This window comes from Mesocricetus auratus, unplaced genomic scaffold (genome assembly GCF_017639785.1).
Source record: "Mesocricetus auratus isolate SY011 unplaced genomic scaffold, BCM_Maur_2.0 Super-Scaffold_2245, whole genome shotgun sequence".
Lineage (NCBI taxonomy): Eukaryota > Metazoa > Chordata > Mammalia > Rodentia > Cricetidae > Mesocricetus > Mesocricetus auratus.
The window spans coordinates 23,536,849-23,551,126 of record NW_024429180.1 but is presented as its reverse complement, the minus strand read 5'-3'; the positions used below and the strand labels follow the sequence as shown (position 1 = coordinate 23,551,126).

The 14,278-nt window shown below is 44.2% G+C and overlaps 1 pseudogene; it reads left to right on the top strand.

Moving 5' to 3' along the window:
• Positions 1-3,113: 3,113 nt before the first annotated feature.
• LOC101829069 lies at positions 3,114-4,164 on the top strand (annotated as a pseudogene).
• The last annotated feature ends 10,114 nt before the right edge of the window (positions 4,165-14,278 follow it).

Below are 14,278 nucleotides of genomic sequence, written 5' to 3'. Positions count from 1 at the left end.
TCAGTTGGCTGGATTTATGTTGAGGTCTTTGATCCATTTGGACTTAAGTTTTGTGCATGACATGCAGGCATCTACATGTCAGTCCCCAGTTATGCCAGAACCATTTGTTGAAGATGCTTTCTTTTTCCCATTGTATAATTTTAGCTTCTTTGTCAAAGATCAGGTGTTCATATGTGTATGGGTTAATGTCGGGGTGTTCAGTTGGAAGGCAGCTATGCTCACCACTATACCACCAACACAGATGGTATTCAATTGGATTTCATTGATCTACCTGTCTCGGACCTGCTGTTTTTAGTCTCTTGATGTGGAAAGGTCTAGCTTCTTCTTCTTCTTCTTCTTCTTCTTCTTCTTCTTCTTCTTCTTCTTCTTCTTCTTCTTCTTCTTCTTCCTCTTCTTCTTCTTCTCCTTCTACTTCTCCTCCTCCTCCTTCTTTTTTAGTTTAGTTTTTTTTTTGAGACAGGGTGTCTCTGTGGCTTTGGAGGTTGTCTTGGAACTAGCTCTTGTAGACAAGGCTGGTCTCGAACTCACAGAAATTAGCCTGCCTCTGCCTTCTGAGTGCTGGGATTAAAGGCATGTGCCACCACTGCACAGCTTGATCATCTCTTTTTAGGGGATATTGTTAGATATTATAAGATAAACCCACTGAAAAATTGATAACTGTGACTGTGTTGTGTAAATGCATTTGTCCCTTGGATACCGAAAGCTGAGGCTGTTCAAGTCCCTTACATAAAAGCCAGAATTTGCACAAGACTTACACATCCCACAATATAATTTAAATTGTCTCTGTTTTACTCACACTACAGAATACAATGTAAATGCTGTGTAAATACTTTCTAATATGTTGTGCAGGCAAGAACAGAAAAGCCTGGAGTTGGGGGTGTAGCTCAGTGGTAGAGAGATTGTGGAACATGGGCAAAGACCCAGGTTCTACCCCTAGCATTGGAAAAACAGTGTCCTCAGCTTGATATTCTTGTGCCTTCCTCTGCAGCACATTTTTGAACCTCAGCTGGTTGAATGTGGAAACAGAGGGTCTAGTAGCCTACTGTTTAATGGGGTGGCCCTACTGTATAAGTCATTCCCACAAATTCAGAGAGATTCCACATGGACAATACCATGTGTTGAAGTTGAAGTTCAGGGATCCTTCTATCTCCAGTGTTATTAGGTTAGCACTGACTACTTCAGAGAAATTTGTCTAAATCTAATTTCTTGATGAGAAGTAGATAAAATGCATCAAGGTACGTCAGTCAAAGGATAACCAGAAGGTAGGACTGGCCAGGGGACAGGCAGAATTTATAATGATAGGTTAATTGGCAGACACACAGCTTTAGTCAGTGCCCAAAAGAATAAACAAGTCAAGTATTTCCCAGTCTATCTCTGTGGTACTGGTTATGCCAGGATTCTCTAGGGCCTGGATTCCTCTTGTTTGTCAATCAACCCTTCCAGGTAACTTTCTCTGTTAAATACTAGGGGAAAGTCTGGGAAGTGCCAAACAGTCAAATGTTTAGTAATCAGTGTTTCCTAATTGGGAAATGAGAAATGGCAACAGCCTTAGTTCACGCCTTTTGTACTTTAAGAGCTAGAATTAAGGGAGGGAATGGGAGCATCCGTCATAGTTGAAGCTATTGTGATATAAACTACATGGTGTGAACTGTAAGTGTGAATGGAGATATCATGCCAACTCACTTAGTGATGTTTGAGTTGCCTCCAAGCAGTACATGTTGAACGATATTCAATGTATGTTTTGCAACTCGTATAGAGAATGATATGAAGTCCTCCTACACCCATGTTTTGGCACAGGGCATAGGGCAGTTATGGAGAAGGGATGGTGCTTTATTGTTGTCTGTTTTTATTTTCATTTCAGAAAGGTCTTGCTAAGCAGCCAGGTCTAGCATTGAATGCACAATCTTTTACTATTTGTGCATGCATTATGTGTGTATGGGCTTCAGTATCATAGTGAACATATGGAGGTCAGCGGACAAATTTGTCAAGGCTGTTCTCTCCTTCTACCATATATATGGACTCTGGGGATAAAACTTAGGTCACCAGGGTTCATCAGGCATGGGCAGCAAGTGCCTTTACCTGATAATCTACCTCACGTGCCCTACAATTCTTCTTCAGCCCTCCTCAGTTCTGCAGTTACAGACCTGAGCCCCTGTGTCTGACTGTGGAGGAGGATACATATTGAAAAACTCCTGAGTTACATACCCTTTGGAGGTTCATATGAAGGACCAGATAAGAAAGGCAGAGAAGCCTGCATGCTCAATAATGTTTTTCTAATTTGTTTTTATTTTTATGTGCATCGGTGTTTTATCTGTATGTATGTCTGAGGGAAGGTGTCAGATCTTGGAGTTACAGACAGTTGTAAGCTGCCATGTGGGCACTGGGATTTGAACCCAGGTCCTCTGGAAGAGCAGCCAGTAGTGCTCTTAACTGCTGAGCCATCTCTCCAGCTCATCAATAATGTTTTATGGATCCAGAGACCCCATTATACCTTCCTGTTGTGAAAGTCTAGTTGGAGGCAATGACTCTGACCACTGGCACTGATTGTCTTGGAGTTCAGTCTTTTCTTGGTTTCATCGCACTACTTGCCATCTCTCTTTACCTTCAAGCACTGGCCCATGAAGCTATCTATCTCTGCTCATGCCCAAGCTTACTTTCTTAGCAGAAAAATGAGCACTGCCTCTCCTCCTGAAAACATGTCCAACAATAATTGAATAGTCTATGAAAAGTAGACAGAAATATTAACACATGCCAGTGTAGTTTTGACTTTGTACAATCTAAGGACCACTGAATATTTGCAGCAACACTGAACGTGCAGACTCTGGGTAGTCTTTGGGAGGCTGTTTTTGTTCTCATGTGTATTTTTGGCGTGTGAGAAATAGCAATCTTCCATATAAAACAGATGTGGGGCTTGCACAAAATTAACAGATTTGGCTTTGTGAGGCAAAATGGAAGTAGTGATAGAGTATTTCAACTGAAAGTTATTCTCTAGAATGCTAACAAATCAAGCGAGAAGAATGCTCTTTGCAAGCAGAAATACTGATTCATTAGGGAATATGTTGACATCTCTGCTCTGCTTGCTACTGGCTGAGGAAACACGTGTCCCCCGACTTCCCATCATGGATCCTCTGATGGAAAGCAAATGGCACCTTTGCTGTGATCCTTTTGACAATACTGAGTAAAGACAGCTTGAAAATTTATTTTTCTCCCATGAGCATCTCCTCAGTCCTGGCCATGGTCTTCATGGGTGCAAAGAGTGATGATGCATGCAAGCCAGATGATCCAGGAAGCTTCTTTGAACACATCTATTGGCAATGGAGGTGGAGATGTCCACTGGTGTTTCCCGTTACTTCTCAGTACTTACTTGCTCAAAACAGCCGAAGACTCCTCAAGAAAAGACATGATTATTTGGCATCTTTTAAATGTTTCTGCCTCAAGTTCTACCAAGCAGAGATGGGAGAGCTGGACTTTATGGGTGCTACAGAGCCGTCCTGAAAACACATCAACACTCAGGTAGCCAAAAGATAGACAATAGCATCACAGAGTTCCTGTCTTCAGGTACAGTGAATTCAGACACACAGCTGGTCCTTGTGAATGCCATCTACTTCAACGGAAACTGGGAGACACGTGTTAAGAAAGGGAACACTCAGGAGATGCCTTCCAAAGTCACCAAGAATGAGGAAAAGCCTGTGCAAACGAGGCTTAAGCAGTCTACCTTTAAGATGAGCTATAAAAGAGAGATTACCCAAGACTCTGAGCTGAACGTCATTGTCATACTTCCAGATCAACATGTTGAACTGAAAATGGTGGGAGAGGAAACAGCTTAAGGGAAATTCATAGAGTGGATGAGGCTGACTGGACAAGATGCACAGAGGAGAGATGGAGGGGAGGTATGCCATGGAGTAGGGAGGGGGTCCTGTGCAGGCTGGACATGGGAGGCCTTTGAGCAGGGTGGGATTTTGGGAAATATCTTCCAAAAGGCTCATTTCTGTCTAAGATCACGCACAAGTCCTTTGTGGAGGTCAGTGAGGAGACCACAGAGGCTGTGGCTGCTCCTGCCACCATCATGATGACAAGGTGCACGTGGTCCACCCCTTCCTTTCCTTCATTCAGCATGTGAAGGCCAGCAGCAGTCTGTGTTGTGGCCGGTTCTCCTCGCCTTGAGGAAATGGTGAGGCTGTGCCAGCCTTTTACCCACTCTCTATGGTTTGCCTGTGACCCAAGTGACCTCATCATTAAGGGCGACAAGAGTTTTGAACCACTCTGTATGGTTTGCCTGTGACCCAACTGACCTTATCCATAAGTGCGACAAGAATTTTGAAATGAAGTGATTTATGGCACCCCACCAAAAGAAACTTGTTGAAGCAGCATTGCTCATGAGTTATTATCACTTGTTCCCAGGCAAATATTTTCTGTTTAAACTCAAAGCAACATTCTAAGGGGCGAGATGTCTTTTTCATGTCCCATTTAGCAATACAATAACTTTGTTTTCAAAAATCTCATTTTATTCCAGCTGGATGATATATGATCTCATTATACAAAGCCTTATTATTGGAACATATAGCTCGGTGTTTCTGCAGAAAATGTGAGGCACAACCTTTGTCTATTTAAACTACATGCTGTTCAGCAGAAACCTCATCTTTACGAAGAGTATATAGAAATTATTTTAACCGAGCTGTTAATGGCGCATATGTTAAAACATTTGTAGCTATTGGCAGATATGTGACTAGTTTCTCCCATAATGAGACTACTAGACAATATTGTTAATGAGCAATCAGCCTAACTTTGTGTGTTTGATAAAGAAACTGGAAAGTGTAGAATTTGTGTGTAAAATTGCGAATGTGTTTTTTGGGAAAGTGTGTGCTTAAGTTTGGATAGGTGACCCTCACAAAGTCATGTGACTGACTCGTGCGCTCACACAGTCACTTCCCAGAGACTCTCCCGGTATTAGCAGTGCAAACACTTGTGTCCTAAGATCTTTAGCATCTGGGGCCTGGCGGTGGTGTTCTCGGTCTGAACGTCCTTTCTCTGCCATTCTGGAACCCAGTGCTTGCCCATTTCTTGCTGTAGATTCTCTTTCCCTGAGAACTTCCTAGCCCTCCAAACATTGAGTTCTTTTCTTCGAATGATGCGTTTGCATTTGGGCTTCTCCATTTGTATCGCCTGGTGTATCTGTTATTTTGTTGTTGTTCCTGCTGCAACCCTCCAGGAAGGAGGAGGAGTCATCTTTGCTCGCAGATTCCTTCCTTCTTTCCTTCCTTCCTTCCTTCCTTCCTTCCTTCCTTCCTTCCTTCCTTCCTGCCTCTCTCTCTCTCTCTCTCTCTCTCTCTCTCTCTCTCTCTCTCTCTCTCTCTCTCTCTCTCTCTCTCTCTCTCTCTCTCTCTCTCTCTCCCCAGTGGTATAGACACTGGTTAAAGTGCTCATGCTCTCGTAAACAAACTTTCCCCCATGCTTCTGTAAACTACCCATTAAAAACAGCGTCGGCAGCTTTTATTTCCCATGACTGCTCCCTCCCATTGTAAAGTAACACGCTCTCATGGGCATAGATGGACCCTGTGCCTTCCCTTCCATAGCACTGTCAGCTAAGCGGCTGGAGAGATGGCTGGGCCACTAAGAGCACATGTCCCTACAGAAAATCTGGGGTTCAAGTCCAGCACCCACATGGTGCCTCACAACTTTCTGCAACGCCATGGTCTGTGATGTCTTCTTTTCTGGTCTCCGTGTGCACCACCTACACTTGTGGTGCACAGACAAGCACACCACCGAAGAAAATGTTTCTTCCTCCCTTGCGAATGCCATCAGCAGCTTTGGAGGCCTTCCTTATCTAGCCCCATTTAGGCCACACATGGATAATGTCAGCGTCTAGTATGTTTACTAATGCATGGAATTTGACTGGAAAACACTTTATAAACTTTCTTTCTTAATTCTTCTTCTTCTTCTTCTTCTTCTTCTTCTTCTTCTTCTTCTTCTTCTTCTTCTTCTTCTTCTTCTTCTTCTTCTTCTTCTTCTTCTTCCTACTACTACTGTTATGATTATTTGGAGACAGCTCATGTATCCTAGGCTGGCCTGAAACTCACAACATAGTCAAAATGACCTTGAACTCCTGATCCTCCTGCCTCCACCTCCCAAACGCTAGAGTTACAGGACATGCACCATTACACCTGACTTGGAGGGAGGGCACTTTAAACCTTGGTTCTTTTTTGTACTAGCTCTTATTTATATCAAGATTGAGACTTACAAGATGGACCAGGACACACTAGTCTCTATTCAGAGGGCCATTACATTCCAGTGTGTGTATGGTAGAAACCAAGGTACGGAGACAAAAATCAAGCTTTTTGTTGTTGTTTGCTTTTTCTCAGCCCTAGCTGTCCTGGAACTCTCTCAGCAGAGACCTGGCTGACCTCTAACGCAGAGATCTGCCTGCCTCTGCCTCCCAGCTGCTAGATTTAAAGGCGTGCAGCACCACTGCCTGGCTTCAAGTATGACAATTAGTAATGCTAAAAATGTCTCAGGAAAGCAAACCCGGACATTAACCCTTTGAGGCTTGGTGAGTTTTGTCTGTAATGAATTCTACTGCACTCCTCCTACTCAAAACACAGTCTGCTCTCTGCTCCATCCTGTTCCTTGAGTTTTCTTTTTCTTCGGAAGTCATTTTTTAGACAAAACCTGAGATGGCTTTCCATCTAGGACAAAGAACCAAGGCTACTTGAAGCCCAAAAGGATTGTTCTGATCTCTGGAATCTGCTCTCCCTGTCTACACTCCCCTCTCTCTTGCTCGTGTTTCATGTCACCCTGGCCTTGGGTGACAGCCGGGGTACATAGTGCTGCCACTCATGCCTGCCTTCTGCTTCCTCGGCTTTTTGTTGGTGCAAAGTTGCTTCCCAAGGAGAACGTGCTTCAGCAGCCACGGACCATTGCTGTAGCGCACACTCTCATGCATCTGGTATTTTCTCTCATCACTTGGTACACTTGGATACTTGTCTTTAGTTTTTATTTTCGAGACAGGCCTCACATAGGCAAGGCTTTGAACTCACTGTGTAGCTGAGAATGGCCTTGAACACCCGACCCTCTTGCGTCTACTTCCCAAGTGCTGGGATTACAGCTGTTTGTGCAATGCTGGGTGTTTAACCCAGGGCTTTGTGCAAACTGGGCAAATACTGTACTGACTGAGCTACATTTCCAGCCTTTGAGAAATTCCTTTCTGTTTTATGAATTTTTTTAAAATTAGAAACAATCTTATTTTACATATCAGTCCCAGTTCCCTCTCCCTTCCATCCTCCCATTCTCCCAACCAATGCCCCATTCTCCATCCACTCTCCAGGGAGGGTGGGGACTTCCATGGGGGATCATCAACGTCTGTCACATCATTTGGGGCAGGACCTAGGCCCTCCCCTGTGTATCTCGGCTGAGAGAGTATCCCTCCACAGGGAATGGTCTCCCAAAGTCCTTCCATACATTAGTGATAAATACTGGTTCCACTGCCAGAAGCCCTAAAGATTGCCCAGGCCTCCTAACTGACACCCACATTAAGGGGACCTGGTTTAGTCCTGTGTTGGTTTCTGAGCTGTCAGACTGGGGTCCATGAACTCCCACTTGCTCAGGTCAGCTGTTTCTGTGGGTTTCCCCAGAATGGTCTTGAGCCTTTGCTCATCACTCCTTCCTCTGTACAACTGGATTCCAGGAGTTTGGCTTAGTGCTTAGCTGTGGATCTCTGCTTCTGTTTCCATTTGCTGCTACAGGATGAAGGCTCTAGGATGGCATTTAATGTAGTCATCAATCTCATTATAAGGGGAAGGGCATTTAAGGTAGCCTCTCCACTATTGCTTAGATTCTTAGTTGGGGACATCCTTGTGGATCTCTGGGCATTCCCTGGTGCCAGATTTCTCGTTAACCCTATAATGGCTCCCTCTATTGAGGTATCTCTTTTCTTGCTCGCCTCTATTTAACCCCCCCCACTCAATCTTCCTGATCCCTCATGTTGTCCTCCCCTCTCCTCTTCTCCCCTCCTCTTTCTCCATGCCCCCCCCACCCCCATGCTCCCAATTTGTTCAGGAGCTCTTGCCCCTTTCCCCCAAGAAATTATTTTTCAAGTTTTTTTTCTCCTAACACTGTAATACCCACCAGGGCCAGGGCTGTGTCTGTCTGATTCTTGTCTAGCATAGGACCTGGTTGTAAGTGCTGGATGCATTCAGAACAATGAAATAAAATGACTTGAGCTAAAGTCGGGTTTGCATTTCCTTACTTCATGATTCACCTGTAGACCGTTGGCGCACCGTCCACTCTGGCTTTCTTCTCACTGTTTTGTTAGTGCCTTTGTTTCCCCCCATTTGCTTTCCCAGACCACTCTAGTTGTCTTTTCCCACTATGCTTTCTTTCTTCACCCACTATGTTTTCTACAACAACTTCATATCCTGTGTTATGACAAGAAGTAGCGAAGGTGACAGTGCTGTCCTCGTGTCCATTTACCTGCTGGGAGACCAGTGCTCCTCCACAAATGAGCAGCCAGCTTGAAGTTCCCCGTGCTAGAACTCAAGACGTTTCGGCACAATAGGTGGGGCGGACCTTCCTCCTGAACAGATGCGGAAGGCATGTGCCTCCCCTGGAATTCAATGTCGGTTGTTTAGTTTTTGTCTCTACCAGAGAGTGAACTGAGAGCCTCTCACGCGGTGTAAAGCACTCCTCGATCTTTAGCAAGCACGTTTCAGCCCGTCACAATCCAAGGGAAAGCTTGACTATAGGGAAAAATCTGTGACCGCGGTGTCGTGGACTAGGGTGGCTCAGGCCAAGTTGGGTCTGAGTGTGAGACCCTTTGCTATAAAAAGACAGTCTGAGACCGTGAGTCCAGCTGAGGTCTGGGGAAAACACATTAGTTGGAAGAACGAGGATTTCCACAGGACCTATTGGAAGGGATTTGGGTTTCGGATTTAGACACAGCCCCTGACAGACACTGAAGCCTCCACCAGTCCCCTAGTTCCAGTTATTGGGAAGATGGTGGGCACTCTTCAAAATAGGACCAGGAGGCTGGAGAGGTCGAGCAATGGCTGAGCACGTGGGAAACCCTGGGTTCCATTCCTAACAGCACAAATCCAAATCAAAAATCTGACCAGGACTGGGGAAGGTGGAGGCAGAGCCAGGGGCAGGGGCTCGCAGGCTGCCAGGTGGATTCAGGCAGCTCTGAAACGCATGAGGGGCACGTAAGTTCCAAGAGGACCAGTCACTGACTGCAGAGCACTCAGCTTCACAGGGCTCCACCCAGCCTGGGAGCCACAAGAAAGCTCATGGTCACGTGCATGCTCCTCGCTTAACCACAGACAACAGGAACAGACGAAACCTGTGCAATGAAAAGGGCCAGCCCTGGTTTCGAACAAAGGGCTTTTCAACAAAAGCACGAACCGGGTGAATCACCGGTCTTTCAGCTTTTCTTCTGCTGTGTAAATTTAAGCCTCCTGTTTGTTTGGGGCCAATCTCATCATTTGTGTCTATTTGTCCAAATGAGCCCAGATTCCTTAAAATTATCAAACCAATTTCTGTTAGTAGTGAACATTTTCTTGCAGGTTTCCACATTAGACACATGTGCCTTGTCAATGACAGCAATAACAGGCTGGTCGGCCCCGGAAAGGCTCTTGGTTTCTCAGGACACTCCCAGGTGATTGCTCTTAGTGGCTTCTCCATGATAAGATTTGAAGTTTTGCACTGAAAACTTTGGGAGCGGTTTGTTGCATAGAAGAAAACTCTACTGGGATGAAATGTTTCAATGGAAGTGTTTTGACCAGAGAACCTGAAAAAGGGTGACTGCCATTGACTGGCTGGGAGATTAGGATAGAATTGTCACTCCTGAAAAAAAAAATCTAGGTCACTCATTTAATTTATTAATCAACTCAATTTAACAATTCCTCACTGTCAGTGATATGCATCGAACAGATGGAGTTTACTGTATTGTCAATATGTGACATTTATTTAATCAGGAGTTGATTCTATATTTAAAGCCTGGTTTGTGGTAAAGACCATTTCCCTCATGTTAGCTGATATGGCAGCATTGGTCAAAGAAAGTGAAATTCTGAGTTTTACTATAATAGAGACCGAAGAAAGATGACTAACTCTCCTTATTTGGAGGCCAGGAAGTGGTTTAGGATCGAGATCCAAAAAATTAACTTTGTTTGATGTTACCAGTGGTGACCTGCCTTGATGTGGCTTCCACAGATGCAACTCGAACCAACAGTTGTGACATCTGAAAGTGGTGGGAGAGTTTGAGGAACTTTATTAGTCAGAACATGTTACCTGAAATTTCTGCCTATGAGGTCACCATTCCCAGGGCGAACGGCTGGCCTTACACAGGCTGCATTGATCATGCCTGGGGAACATGGAGAATTTGTGCAGGCCACGGATGACTTGAAGTAGCCTTTTAAGGCTTCTTCCTGAGCTGTGAAATCTCCTTGCTTGGTATCTTACTTCTTCACCTCATCCAGACAGCAATTCCATTCTTCCTTCTCCTCGAGTGAGTGCTGGAAAAGTGACCTGAGTGGCTGACGTGTGTCAGTCCCATCTGAGGTTTTAAGTCCTGGGGTCAATGTGACCTGGGGAATCTGTGTGGAAACTACGTGGGTTTTCACAAGCTTTAAAAGCTGGGAGCTTATCCCTTCTAGTATAGGGGCCCAAGGCTGTATTCAGAATGATTGTTTTGTTGGTAATGATTGTTTTTATATGAATTTATTTTAGTGGAGGCTGATGGTGATTATTTCAGAGACCTTTGCTGACTGTTTCTGCTTGTTTAAACAATTGTTTTAAAAGGAATGTGATAACTCTGGGCAAAAGAGAAAAACTGTATCTTAGCCATTTCGTTGACTCTCAGTTCATGAGGCAGGAAGGCCGACATGGAAAGGCAGAAGATTGGTTTCTCTGAGGCCTCTCTCCTTGGCTGTCGGGTACCCCCTCTTTAAATGTCCACGTGTATCCTTAGTCTCCTCTGTGTCCACATTTTCTCTTCATAAGGACTCTAGTTGGGTTAGATTGGAGTCCACTTTACCACCTCACGCTGTTAGACTCAACTGTTTAAAGGTTGTATTTTCTAATACAGTCACATGCTGAGGAATTGGAGCTCAGGACTTTAGCATATGAATTTAGGGAGAACATGATAGAATATCCAGCTCACAACATCATATAATGCTGTGGCTGTAAGCCTGGGATCATACCCGGGAACTGCTTTTCTGTACTCAACTGGCTAGACAGGGAAGTTTCTTCTGAGTCTGCATTTCTCAGTCTTCTAGTCTGAATCTTGATCGTTCTTAGTTGTCCACTCTTTCTCCAAAGCTATCTCTTGCTTCTCTGCTATATTGAATATTCTTGCCGGGTCATTTTCCAACAGGCCATCTACTACTGTCTTCAGTGACTCAGGATGCGTCAGAAACCATCCCATGGCTGACAGGGTCTTCAACCGAGGCACACTTAGTAGATTCACACTGAGAAGAGGGATGCTGATCAGTATATGCTCTGCTAATTCTTGCTCCTGTTTCCTGACAACAGTTACTCTCTAGACAGTTAACTGGGACTATGAAGTCATAGTTTAGATTTCCCCATTCTCTGCTTCTCGGGGTCTCGTCATCAAGCTGAGATGCATCCCGCTTTGGTGTCTGGGTCTTCATGTCCTTTCTTCCACTTTCTGCCATCCAGCTTTGCTTGGGGCTCATGAATTCTCTACTGAGTATTGTGACATCTTTGTGGCCAGGATATTTTCTTTCAGCTTATTTGCTGTTGCTAGAATAATTTTTCTCAAGCATAATTCTAATGAAAGCCACCAAGGGTTTCCAATAGGTCAGAGGCCCAAACAAATAACTGGGGTCCTGTTCCAAAAAAGCTGAATAGAAAACTATCTACTTGTCTCTTCTAAGTTGCCCCAGTGTCTCTGCAAATGTTCACAGACATCTTTCATTTCATACCAGGGCCCCTTATTATTCTTCCAGGCACATCAACAAATATGAACATGGCTAATGCCTTCAGCATGGGGGTAAGGATCTCCCTGTGTTGTATAGTTTGTCATTCCTCCTAAATTCTATTGTAGATTTTTATGGTTTCATTAAAAACATTGTCTATCACCATGCTCTATGGTGAACTGGGAACATAATGGCCATTATATAATGTCCACACAGAAAAAAAGTGAACATTGAAGATCCTAGGCTACAGAAACTTTTGAGTCATGCTGGATCAACATGATATTCTGGTCTAGGTGGTGGAGTGGTTGTCATGGTTACTGCCCCTCTGTATAGAAGTTTATTGAGCTATATAGATTTTGAGTCTGGCTAATTTTGCAATGTGATGCTTTTTATTCCCAAATCATATATTATAAAGTCTTACTTAAAAAATAAGTAACAAGAACGAAACAAATAAACAAAAGAGCCAAAGTAGTGGTGGTGGTATTTGGATTCAGTTTTAAAGAGTGAATGTGAAAAAAGAAGGACATTCAATTTGAAGAATGATCATGATTAAAGGAAAGATTTGATAGGTACCATGACTTTGGATTGTAATCCCAGAACTCGGGAGATGGAAGCAGGGAGATCATGAGTTTGAGGGTCAGTCTGGGCTACATGGAAGAACTCTATCTCAAAACCCAATGGTTGTAGAGAATTTACCCAACGTGTATAAGATTGCATTGCATTCCCCAATGCCTGAAAAAGAGACAAAGATTTGAAACATCCATAAGAAGGCGGTGCATTTGACTAGACAGGGCTGGCTGCCTAGGATACTGGGACTCTTTGTCCAGGGTCTACCCAGCAGTAAAGGGCCCACTTATAAACTATCTGCTCTGGGAACTTTATTCCTCACTCCTTGTCCTGGCCTGAGTTAGAATAGAAGACACAGTAAGGGACAAGCTTTCAAGCAAAACTGGAGTAGGCAGATCTCCGGCAAAGAAGAAATCTTGACATCTTGTTTTAGATCCAGATGATGATTTTGTGATCCTTCCATCAAATGAAAAATTCTCTGGAGGAGTGACTTCATCTACATGTGCACCAAAGGCGAAACACTCTGATTATTTTCCTGGCATTTCTGGGGTTTTGAGTAGCATAGTGTCACTGTCCACCGATTCTGATCTGGGGAAGTATGTGACATTTTCTGTCATGTTAATATGGCTGACACTTGATGCAGGGATAGTCAGAAGATCCTTGCATTGTCCCTGTGTGGCTTAGTAAAGCAAGTGGCTGAGTTTTATCTACTGATTGTGGGGTACAAGGAGCAAGTGGCTGCTTATATCTATGAGATGTGAGGGTACAGGGGTGCTGCGTTCTTAGTCGATCCATTTTGAGGTTTGTGGGAAGCTGATGGATTGAGCGTAGAGGCAAGTGGGTACAAAAACTTTTAGTTAAAAATTAAATCAGCATGGGTGGATCTCTGTGAGTTTGAGTCCAGCCTGGTCTACAGAGTGAGTTCCAGGACAGGCTCGACAGCTACAGAGAAATCCTGTCCTGAAACTGATGTGGTGAGTGATTAGCTGGGATTCTGGACTATGTGAATGGAGAAAGGAGACAGAAGGACAACTGATCGTCATTGCTCTCTCTGCTTCCCAAGTTTAGATGTGATGTGACCAGGCAGCCTTCCCCTACAGCCACCCTGCCCTCCTTGACTGCAGCCCTGCCCCCCCCCCCCGTGATGAACTGTATCCCTCTGGAACTGAAAACCCAAATAACCCCCTTTTCCTTAAGTTGCTTTTGTCAGAGTATTTTTTTCCCATTATTGCAATAAAAAAGTACTGTTTTCCTTTTTGGATTTTTTTCATTTTCAAATTTTTGATCAACTTAGTGGTGCTTTTAGGAGATGGTTTAGTCTCCTCTTTCCCTTCTCAAGGAACAGATCGTCGTATTTGAAGACGACTCTTGTTGCTCCAGGTGGAGATGGATAGACAGTCAAGGCTCTGTGAAGCATCATCAAGTGTATTGGATAAGCCTGCATGCCAAAGAATTATCTAAAGCATCAGTCGTGGTCCTGTGTTACGCTGTCCAGACAGGCTTTGACTGGCTTGGCAGACATTACACCATCCGCCTATTGAAAGCTACAATTTGGTGAAAGGCTTCACAGTGGCTGAATTTTCCTAGAATGAGTCTCTATTTCGCGGTCACCTCTGCCTTGTTACAGGACAGGGCTCTTTATTAGTCCTGGTTACACATCTGAGGACAGGCGACTGGAGATGAGTGAGCAGGTGACACCGTGGGGCATCATGAAACTGACTCCCCGAACTACAGCTAAAAATTAGTTTTATGAGTTTCTGGCTACATACGTACCTTATAAACAT